Source organism: Girardinichthys multiradiatus, chromosome 19 (assembly GCF_021462225.1).
Source record: "Girardinichthys multiradiatus isolate DD_20200921_A chromosome 19, DD_fGirMul_XY1, whole genome shotgun sequence".
NCBI lineage: Eukaryota > Metazoa > Chordata > Actinopteri > Cyprinodontiformes > Goodeidae > Girardinichthys > Girardinichthys multiradiatus.
In genome coordinates this window covers 1078331-1089359 of record NC_061811.1, presented here as the reverse complement: position 1 = coordinate 1089359, position 11029 = coordinate 1078331, and the positions used below count along the sequence as shown (strand labels likewise).

Here is an 11029-nt window from a genome sequence, read left to right as displayed (position 1 = left end):
CTGATTGCAAAAAAAGAACCTGTACTATTTATAGCCACAAGAGGGCAATGTCTCAGAATATTACTTACTAGCTTAAATACAACCACCTGCAGTAAAAGGAAAGTGCATTGCACTTACAATAAATTATGCTCTAGTATTTTAACAAGCGTCATTTTCACATATTAATTATGTGAATGATGCTACTACTAATGATACAAAAACATGCGTTCTTGGTTCCTAATTGAAGTAATCCCTGCCATCCATCCTCTGTACTGCTGTCAGTTTGGGACAGCAGTCTAAATCCAATCTATGAGCTCAGCATTCCAGAAAAGAAGGAATGATTCAGTATTTCTTTAATAATGCTTACTTCTTTACTATAAATAATTATTGTTCTTGTTTTGTGCATGCACAGCTGAGGCAGGGTTTTGTTAGTAGATCATGTTATTTAAAATATGAGTGACCTTGGAATTAAAAATTGCTTCCATTAAATCTGATCCAATCAACATATGATGTATCCAAACTAAATCTTTAAATTCTTTGAGAGTGTCTATCAGACAAAAGGAATGCATTTTTATTCTGATAATTATTAGGGTTACTACAACATTTCAAAGTCAGGAAGATTAGAAATACATTCAACACTTTTATGGACAATGATTTTTATTTTCTCCATTCAGAGAAAGATTTTTAACCACTTTAGAGCTTCTTGATTTTTTCTACCTAAATTGTATTTGTATGAGTATTTCAACAGAAACCACTGAGAGATTTTTGAACCTTTTACATGTTTTACATGTTACCTTTTAGATGTTAAAAAAGCCTTCAAATACAATTCACTTTTTACTGCAACATCATAATGTAACAGAGAATTTAGAAAATGCAACCTTTAATTTGTTCAGTGGAGGAAGAAACTTAATGTTTTGAAGAACCCTTGCTGGTAATACTTTGTATAATCATTCCCAACAGGACAGTACTCTTTGTGTTCAACATTTCCCAAAGCTTCAGCAGACAGATAGAGGAATCTTTGACATCTCCTCTCTAGATGGTCTAGAGTCCTGGTTCCTCTCTGATGCTCTCTTCTCTTCTGCTCAGACAACATGTTCTCTACAGGACTAAAGTCTGAGGACTGAGATGGTCATGTTAGAAGGTTGATTTAGTGTATTGATGTGGTCAGATGTGTTGAAACATTATCCTGCTGAACGACCTAATGGCAACAATCTTTTAGTTTACTGGCAGAGGAAAAGGGTTGACTAGACCATTGGAAGAGAAACAGACACACAGCATCACAGAACCCATGCCGTACTAAACACTGGGCATTAGGTGTTTTGCTGCATATACATCCTGTGTTTCAGAGCGGAAACAGTCTGATCTGAACAAACCCAAATGGCCAGCTAAAGTCCCAGTAGAAGACAGAAACCTTAGAAAGTTCAGTTATATTTCTTTTATAGGTCAGCAGCAGAACCAGTTGTGTTGAACATAAATTCTATTTCTTAATAACCCTCTTCAATGAAGAAACACATTTTTCTAAAACTTTTATATATTTTGTGAATGTTCAGTCTATGGGATTTGTTTATTTTTCAGAAGAACCTAAAATGTCTTTAATGCTCCATGGCGGTAGGACTCTTTGGTTTGTTGTACTGTTGATAATGAGAAGTGAACTTTAGCTCTGATTGACAATTGGTTGTCCAGCTCCTCTTTGTCAGGTTAGGTGTATATCACAAGATTCATCCACTGGAAAAAAGGGAATAAATCCATTATCAAAGATTTCACATCTTTAAGGCAGACAACAGTTATAAATTAAAACCGTGACAATAATGCAGGCTCTAAAGGATCGAATGATTTCTGCCGACAACTTGATGTAACAGTCCAGTTTTTGAAAATTCTCTGAATTACCTCTGATGCTCGAAGAGCTATGGCTGTTCCACTGCTTCACCGTAATGAAAGCAAACAGGCGAAAGGTTCACAGAGGGTTGCTCACAGACCTCTGTGAACCTTATAATGGAGACCCATCAGAGCCCAACATACTTCAAGAGTCACCAGCTATAAATGGCTGGTTTTACCAGGAATAATGGTTGATAGCCACAGCACAGTGTTTAAACTGATATAAATAGATGACCCTGACCGATAAAAGAAAGTTGAAGTACTCAGGAAGAGTGGTGGACATGTTAAAATGTCATGTGACTAAGTTGCAGTGATTCCAGTATCAGATCAGATGAATCCACAGTGTGGGAACACTCATGGTCTCATCTAGAGCTGCTCAATACATCAAGCTAGGAACATCATAACCATATCAACGTGTCCAAAATTGCACAAACAAACAGCTGCTTGAATGCTATATTTGCTCAGCTGGGATACTTTATCTGCTGACCAGTGGGATGGACGTTTTGATACAAAGCTAGAAATTAGTGACCTAGACATTAAAGCTCACACGGAACAGTGGTGATATAACAATGTTGAAGTAAAATGTGACTTAATCACAACCAAGCTGGTCATTACAATATTTGTCAATGTTATTTCAACTGCAGAATTCCCTCATATTGTGAATACTACATTCAGATGTATTAGAGAAAACCTTCCATTATGTAAATTAGCGACTTATGGTGTCATTTTTCCAGGTTGTCTCATCCATCCATTGTCTATACTCATTTGTCCTTGCTGGGGAACTGGTGCCTGTCTTCAGCAGTCATTGGGCAAGAGGTGGGGGACACCCTGGACAGGACGCCAGTCCATCACAGAGACACACAGAAAAGACAAGCATGCACACACTCAAACCTAAGCCAGAGAAAGCCAGAGTACTCGGAGGGAACCCATGCCTGCACTGGTAGAACATGCAAATTCTACGCAGAAAGACCCTAGGCCAGGATTTGAACCCATGTCCTTTTTGCAGCACTGTCCAGCCCTAGTTTGTCTTTTTAAATGAAATAATTAACTTATTTCTTTGCTCATAAACTTAACTAGATGTTATTTAGTAGTCATGTTTTAAAAGCAGCTGGTCACGTAGTTCTGTAGTAACTATTGAACAACCTGCAGCAGTGAATTCACCTTGACTTTGCTCCACTCACCTTGTGCGTGACAGTCTTTCACCACAAATTCCTAACTATTCAGCCTGCCAGTGATAGATATCTGATTAAACAGGTCATTAAGGTATTATGTACACTAATGTAGGCTCTGCACATGGAAAGGAAGACATGTTTTAACTTGTTCAGCTGCCTCTTCTCAGGCAAACAGGTTCACATAAACAAGTCAGAGGAGGATGCATAAATGAGAACAACCATGCTGCGACAGGCGTCAGCGCTGAAGCCTCCAGATTTCAGGTCTCCTGAATAAAAACAGAACAACGTAAGAGAATGATGCAGATAACGCAGAGATGCTTTGATAGTGGTACTGTCCAAAGCTTTGAGAATTCTGTCATTAAGGAGGCTCCAGAGCTGCTCAGCATTCACTGCCTCATACTTAAAATAAAGGATAATCACAAATATGTTATTTACCTGCAAGGTGCTAATCTTTCCTTGAAATGCACGTTACCTTGTCAGAGAACTGCTGCAACAAAGTTCTGTTATTTTCTTCATCTGTTGCATTGCCCTGTGGAGTTGTCTACAGATGAGTTAAAGAACTTACCTCCAGTTCAATATTTACTCAATTAATCTGAGAGACAAAAACATGGTTGACGTTCTGCAGCCTGCCTGTAGAAGAGGGGTCTGCAACTCCAGTCCATGAGTGCCACTGTAGAGCAACTTTGGATGCATCCAAGCTCTAACCCTCAATTAAACTCCAAGTTTATTTAAGGATCAATTATCTCAAATGTCTGCACGCTACATCTGGGACGCAGCGTGCAGGTCTGGGAAGGAACAGAGACTTTAAAGCTGGTCACCTCAACGAGACGTCAGAGATGTATGAAACCATCCAAGAGATCACCATTGCCTGCTGAACTCCTGAGACAAAGAAGTGTTGTTTTCTTTTTAACTCCTCTGTGTTCCTTCATCATCCAATGGGCCACCTTCCAGCTGGAATTTTGCTTTTCTCTGCTCTTACATGGAGGCATCTCGACTGGGATCCAAAAGACTTTACATCATGGGCCGAGGATTCTTCCTTCTTCTGGCCTGTCTACAAGGTCTAGCCAAGATAGAACCAGATTATCAGTGTCCGAACACAGAAGCACTAACACAGTTTACACACTAAAACCAGTTTGATGAAAAAACATCCTGTGAAAGTAGAGTTAGTCCTTTCTTCTGTCTGTTAATTTCCCTCATTTTCTTCCGTCATTTTGTCTCTGAAAGCAATCTGTTATGTTCTTTGTTTACTCACCTGACTCCACTTTAGTAACCTCCCTCCCTAGGTTCTCCTGTCGCTGCCTTGGTTCTGTCCTCCCTGGGTTTTATCATCCATTCAGCATTCTTAGTCCATCAGATCATTGTTGATTGTTTGCCTATCCTTAGTTTTGACGCAGTTTAACTTTGTTCTAGATCAGCTTAGTAGGTTGGTTCTCTGCCTCAGCAGAATGTTTCTGTTTATTGATACAGTCTATGCTCCCCCTGAGTCTTCTAACTTTCTGAGTAGAACACAGTGATACATAGCTTCACACACACAGTTTCTGAGTGTTGCCTACCTTCTCTGTTTCCATGTGCTCATGTTTGCAGCTTCCAGAGTTCTCACTGAGAGGAGTCATTAGAAATACTGACGTTCTACATATTTCATTAATAACTAACGTTAAACCTTTTTACCAAAGATGTTCACTGACTCTATGATTATTTCCTTCCAACATTCAACTAGGACATGTTGATGAAAAGATGGACATAAAATATTTCCTAATCTTTATTTGGTCAATCTTGTGTAACGCCACACGTATTCATGCTGATGATGTCTATGTGCAGATGTAAAGAATATGCTGTACTGCGCAACAAAAATGGAGCCAAATCAAAACACTGAAGTCTGCAGCAAGGGAACATTAAGGTTTCTTATTCAGTGTCAAAATAAGGTGAGATCTTTCCATGTAATCCATGCAACACTCATTAACTGCTCACAGTTTAATCCATAAAAACTACGATAAATATCCTTATGTGTAATCCATGCAATAATTATTAAAACACACAGTTGAAGCAGTGAGGAGTGAAACAAGCTTGTTCTCATATTCTGGAGTTAAAAGTCAAATTAAAAGATGTATGATTGAAAAGTGATTAAGAACTGAGGATTAGAGTAAAAAAAATCAAGGTTTGACATTCTCAGCTATATATGAAAGAAATATAATGTTATCAAAAGTTTGCATATAGCTCTTATAGCTGTGGAGCTATAACAGTCATTTAGTACAACGTCCAAGGAAATGACAAGTGGACAAAGTGGACAACAAAGAAGTAACAGGTGCCAAAATTACAGCAAAGTCTGAATTCATTTAAATGGCATCATCAAATCAGAGGTGTTGCTTTAATGTAGAAAAACTCATTAAGCTCCAATAAATGCAGCATTTTAGGCCAAGATGACCACAACTGCTCAGTGAGCTTGATGAAAAGCTGCAAGACCCTGTCAAGGAATCTGGTTTCACAAACTCCAGTTAGATTGTGCAGACTGGTGCTGGACTTCATGTCTACTTAGTGCTGTTAAATGTCTGAAAGAACCAAGTTAATTAGTTCAAATCTATACTAACCATCATTTGTTTCTTGAATCTACTACGCCTTCTCAGGGTGAGAAGATGTCTGAACTGAAAGAAGACCTTTCCATGACCTTTGCTTGGCTTTCATTAACCCTTTTCTAGTTCTTTTTGTCATATTTTAGCAGATACATCATTTGCCTCTAGCCTATATTCAGTTCGCAGCTCCCTGTTTCTTCCCTATATAATTGGTAACTGTCCTATAAAGGGGAGTGGGGGGGCAGTGGTTATAGAACAGGGCATTTGTGCCCCGAGGAGGCCACAAGTACCCTGGTTCGAATCCCACAGACTGCCACTCTATCCCTGAGCAAGATCCTTAGCCCATGAATGCTTAGAATATTATGCTTACATATTTAGCACATGCCCTCTCCAACAAAGCGGGCCAGAATTCCGTTGGGTTCTTAAAGTGGACAAAAATTAATTTGCCACAGAGTTTTGGTAGCTGGTTGTCAATGACAACATCGACCCATTTTCCAATCCTCCAGAACTCTGGAGGTCTGGAAATGAAAAATAAAAAAAATGTTAACATTGGTTTGACCTAAATATGGGTAACTGACCTTTTATTTTTAAATGAAATAATGAGAGAGATTAGAGAAACCTTTTCCAGAGCAGATAGATGGATGTTTGTCTGTCTGTAAGAACCTCCACCTCCATCAGTTGCCTCCACTCTCTCCACCAGGATAGTATATAGTATGTGCAGTGCTCATATTTATAATATGCCATACATCTGTTTATAGTTTTGTCTGTCTTCCTTTAATTTATATATGGTGTGTTTTTGTCTCTGCTTTGTCTGTTTACCTTGTTACCAACCTATAAGATCTATTGGACCTGTGTCATGTAGTTCAGGTTCTGCTTACACACAGGTTTGGGTTCACCTAAATGCTGTAGTAGCTCAACCAGTCTGGAGATGTGTTAGAGGTTAGCTTGATAACGAGCTGCCACAAACGTTTGCAGCAACAGCTACATTATCCTGGTAACAGGGTTACAGCCAAGAAGGTCACAACATATTTAGAGGACATGGATACAAGACTTAAGTTCAAACGTTTATTCATTACTTGGTTTCTTCTTTGAAGTTTCTTTTCTTCAGATGTTTTCAGACTTTCTGTGAAGGGAAAAAACCAAGAACCATTACCTCCCCGTGCCCAAAAGAAAACTCGATAAATAATACCACAAGACGTGTTTTAACTTGTTCAGCTGCCTCTTCTCAGGCAAACAGGTTCACATAAACAAGTCAGTGGAGGATACATAAATGAGAACAACCATGCTGCGACAGGCGTCAGCGCTGGAGCCTCCAGATTTCAGGTCTCCTGAATGAAAACAGAACAAAGTAGAAAGTAGAAAACGCCAAAGATATCAAACAAGTAACTAAGGGGCACAATTCCAAAGTCTGTCGGCCAAACTCCTCAACTAATGTTTAACAAAGGGAAGAGATGTTCTTTTAAAGAAGGTCCCAGAAAATTCCCAGAAAGCAGACTTTATTCATCAACTAATGCAACACAGTTAAATAAAATTTTCTTTAAAAAATGTTATTTAAAACTGTCATAATGTGGTTTACGGGCGGACCAAAGTGCAGACAAGAGCTGGGCAGCAACATGTTGCAAAAGGTCTTCATCTTTATTTCCAGAGATTTTCCAAAGAAACCAATCAAGGCACTGCAGATACAAACAAAAGTCCAGATCCAAAATCTTACAAGAATGGTTCTGCAGGAACATGGAAAAAACTCAGCACGAAGACGTGGGTAGAGAACGGGAGGAACCAGCGATGAACAGAGACACCAAACCAATTAATATACTGGGAAAGACAAAGGCAGGTAATCAAGGGAACTGAGAACAGGTGTGACAAGGAGGCAGAAGGAACAGGTGAAACAAATACAAAGGATGAGGAAGAGTGAAAGGACTAAATAAACAGAAAACACAAACTAAGCAAGAGAATAAATCAGAGGAGGAAATAAAGAACTAGAATAACTATAAACTAAAGTAAACAGAGAAACTAGAGGGAAACATAGAAACAAATAAACATGATGCAAAAACCAAAATGGAAACATCTAGACAAAATAAACCCTCACAAGACACCAAAACCAAAGTCCAAAATGTCACACCGTGACAAAAGCAAAAGTACAAATGTACAGACATTGATGTTAAATTAAATTTGTGTCTTATTAACGCTGCCGAATTTCCTCCAGGTCCCAACTTTATTTTAGGCTTTAACGGGTTGAGTTTTAAAGCATTTATGCTGACAGAGACTTTTACCTCAGACCTGCAGTCTTAAATTAAGACTTGTTTTGTAGTCCAACATGCTGGGTTCAAAGAGGGGACTGGTGAACCTCTTTGTTGTAAATGACAACAAATGTAGTGCAGGGAATCCAGAAACAGATGGACCTTACGACTAATTTAATCAATTATAAATACCAATGTTTAAAGATACATTATTATGTTTGACTTTTGCAGAAAAGCCTCTTCATAGTAGGTGGCCTAGGAGAACCAGTGTGTACAGGTGAGCATGGCGCCCTGTTCAGCCCTGAAATAAGAAATGATGCTACAGATGTTCTCTGTTAGTGATTTTCAACAGTTTGGTGCTGTTAAACAAGCCCCTGGGGACTGAAACATTAATAGGAAGATGGTGAGGGTTATTACAACATATAGTTTAAGTGTTGTTGAAATAATTCATCTGGACCCTTCTGTAAGGATGAATGAGGCAGCAAATGAGCTCCAACTACACAGCTCAGCCCGGATGAAGTGGTTAGTTAGGTTTTCATACAGTCAGAAGGTGTCACATTGCAGCAAGCCACTTCTGCAGCTCTAACTGCTTTGATTATCAAATTAATTATTGACAGATGTGCTGTTCTGACGATGAGTGTGCATATAATAAAGTCTGTGCAGGAACACTGCTCTGTAAATGAAATACTCCTCCCCACTTCACCCGTTTGGTCAACAGAAGCAGGAAGCAGCAGCAGTCTGCTGCAGGTGGCTTCAGACCTGGCCTGGTCATAGATCATTTCTGTATTTGCTTAAGAAACAAAAGGCCCAAAGTCAGTTGACGAAGCTTTGCTGTTCTCACCTTTCCACTCCTTTTTGAACCAGTAAGGTAAGGTCTAATGTTTTCTCAAAAACAGTACTTGTAAAACAGTCCTGCTTCCTGCAGGTAAACTAGAAACGCCATTTGATACCTGTTCACATTTACAGGAACTGAAATAGTGATTATATTTAGGCCGCAATTGATGATTCACAGCTTATCCCTCAGTTTCACTTTCTCTGGATTATCCATGTGTTCCTCTGTCTCTGAAAACTCATCTAGAAGTGTACAGGTGCATCATCAAAAAGGTAGAATTTCAGTAATTCAGTACAGAAAGTTTAAATTCATACCATATAAGGGTCATTGCTAAAAAAGTTGGCTGTTCAAAGTGCTACATCCAAGAATATTAATGAAAAGTTTCATGGAAGGAAAAATGTGGTTAAAAGAATATGCAGAAGCAACATGAAACTGCATTCTCCACAGGATTGTCAAGCAAAGCTCACACTGCTAAAAAAGTACCAATACCTCCTTTAGTCACCATGGTAACTCAAGGAACCTGGTCTGACCTAAACCCCACAAAGAATCTATGGGCTGTTGTTTTGAGGAAGACGATAGACACCAGAACTAACAATGAAAATGACCTGAAGGTCGCTATCAAAGCAACCTGGGCTTCCTGAACACCTGAGCAGAACTACTGGCTGATCTCCTCCATGCCACGCTGCATTGATGCCGTAGCTAATGCAAAAGGAGCCCAGACCAAATACTAAGGGGGAGATACTGAACAGAACATGGAGGTACTGTTCAGTAGGAACACATTTCTGGATTTAAATTGATTTTTATTGGTCCAATTGGTCTTAATTTTAATTAACTATAAACCAGGATCATCAGAATGAACAGAAATACACACTAAAATATTTGACTGTGTGGGATGGATCTGTATCTAAGGGATGATAAACAGTCATCAGTCTGGGAAATAATGTGTGATTTTCTTATTTCATTATTTTAGAGTAATTATCACAGAATTCTAATCGTATAACTAGATAATTATATTTAAAATAACCTGTCATCTAAAATTCTATCATTGCAATAACTATTAATGTTGTAAAAATGCTGCAGAGTAAAATCTTTGTACATTTGTCTATGCTATTGCTTGTTTCACTTTAAATTTCTATACTGCTATTTATTTTATATTATTACATTTCATTTCATTAGAGCTATTTAGAGCTTCGTTCATGTTGCACAGTTTTTGTGTGTGTGAATGACAATAAAAGTCAATCTATCTATACTTTACATAAAACAATTAGATTTATATTTCATAAAACATTTCATTTCAAAATCTGAAAAATGACACTTCAAGGCAAATTAAACAATACTGAAATAATTCATGGATCTAATAACCTATTAGAAATCCCAGTAATATGCAGAATCTCAATAATTGAATCAGTAAAGAAACAAAAGCCAAGCATAAAAAACATGAATTTTGTAAATAGTTAAAGTTCTATCAATATCTTTCCCTTTGAAATATGAGGTTTTCATGCATCAGTTCCAGTTAACATAACCTCTGACCCGCTGCACCTTACTGTGGAGGATCTGAGCAGCTCCTTCAGTGGCCGACTGAAACATCCTCAGTGAAGATAGGAGCGCTACCGCAGGTCCTTCATCCCCACCGCTGTCACACTGTTCAATTCCAATGCATAATAACTTGTGTAATAACCTGCGTATTTGTAAATACCTGCAATCATTATCACTTTAGCACAATCGACTCCATTATTTACTGTACATAACTTATTTTATTGTATTTTCTTCTGTTATTACTGCTTGGTTTTGCACAAAATGATGCAGCCAGAGTCCTGAACAAAACTAGAAAAATGGATCGAATCAGAACCAGCCCTTAAATCATTGCTCTGGCTTCCTGTTTGTCAAAGAGTTTGTTTTAAAATTCTGCCATTGGTCCATAAAGCACTAAATGATCTTGGGTGAAAATACATTCTGAGTTTCTGGTTAGGTATGAACTATGTAGACCCCTCAGGTCTGCTTACTCAGTGTTCCCAGAAGCAGAACTACACAAGGTGAGACAGCATTAAGCTTCTATGCTCCTCAGCTCTAGAATAAATTGTCTGAAAACCTGAGATATGCATAACTTGATGTCTCCTTTAAATTCAGAGTGAAAACATTATTTTTAACTGTAGCTACCCATAAAGTTTAAGGGTTACTTTACCAGGTGATTATTGTCAGGCCTAACTTTTTATTTTAAATGTGCATTTTAACATTTTATTCTTTTATGTGACGCTTACATTTTACTCTTATGTGTTTCCTGTTTTTAATGTAATTCTCCTGGGAGCACTTTGAACTACCCTGTGTATGAGAGGTGCATTAAAAAAAGCTTGCCTTGACTCGGAGTCC

General features: G+C 38.3%; 1 protein-coding gene across 3 annotated transcripts in view; it reads left to right on the top strand.

The window, feature by feature from the left end:
* Positions 1-8557: 8557 nt before the first annotated feature.
* LOC124884971 (calpain-8-like) overlaps positions 8558-11029 on the top strand; it is a 40496-nt gene continuing 38024 nt past the window's right edge. For all 3 annotated transcript variants that reach the window (XM_047393054.1, XM_047393053.1, XM_047393052.1), the window contains exon 1: positions 8558-8698. The gene's annotated coding sequence lies outside the window, so the exon portion shown is untranslated. The remainder of the gene's footprint in view (positions 8699-11029) is intronic.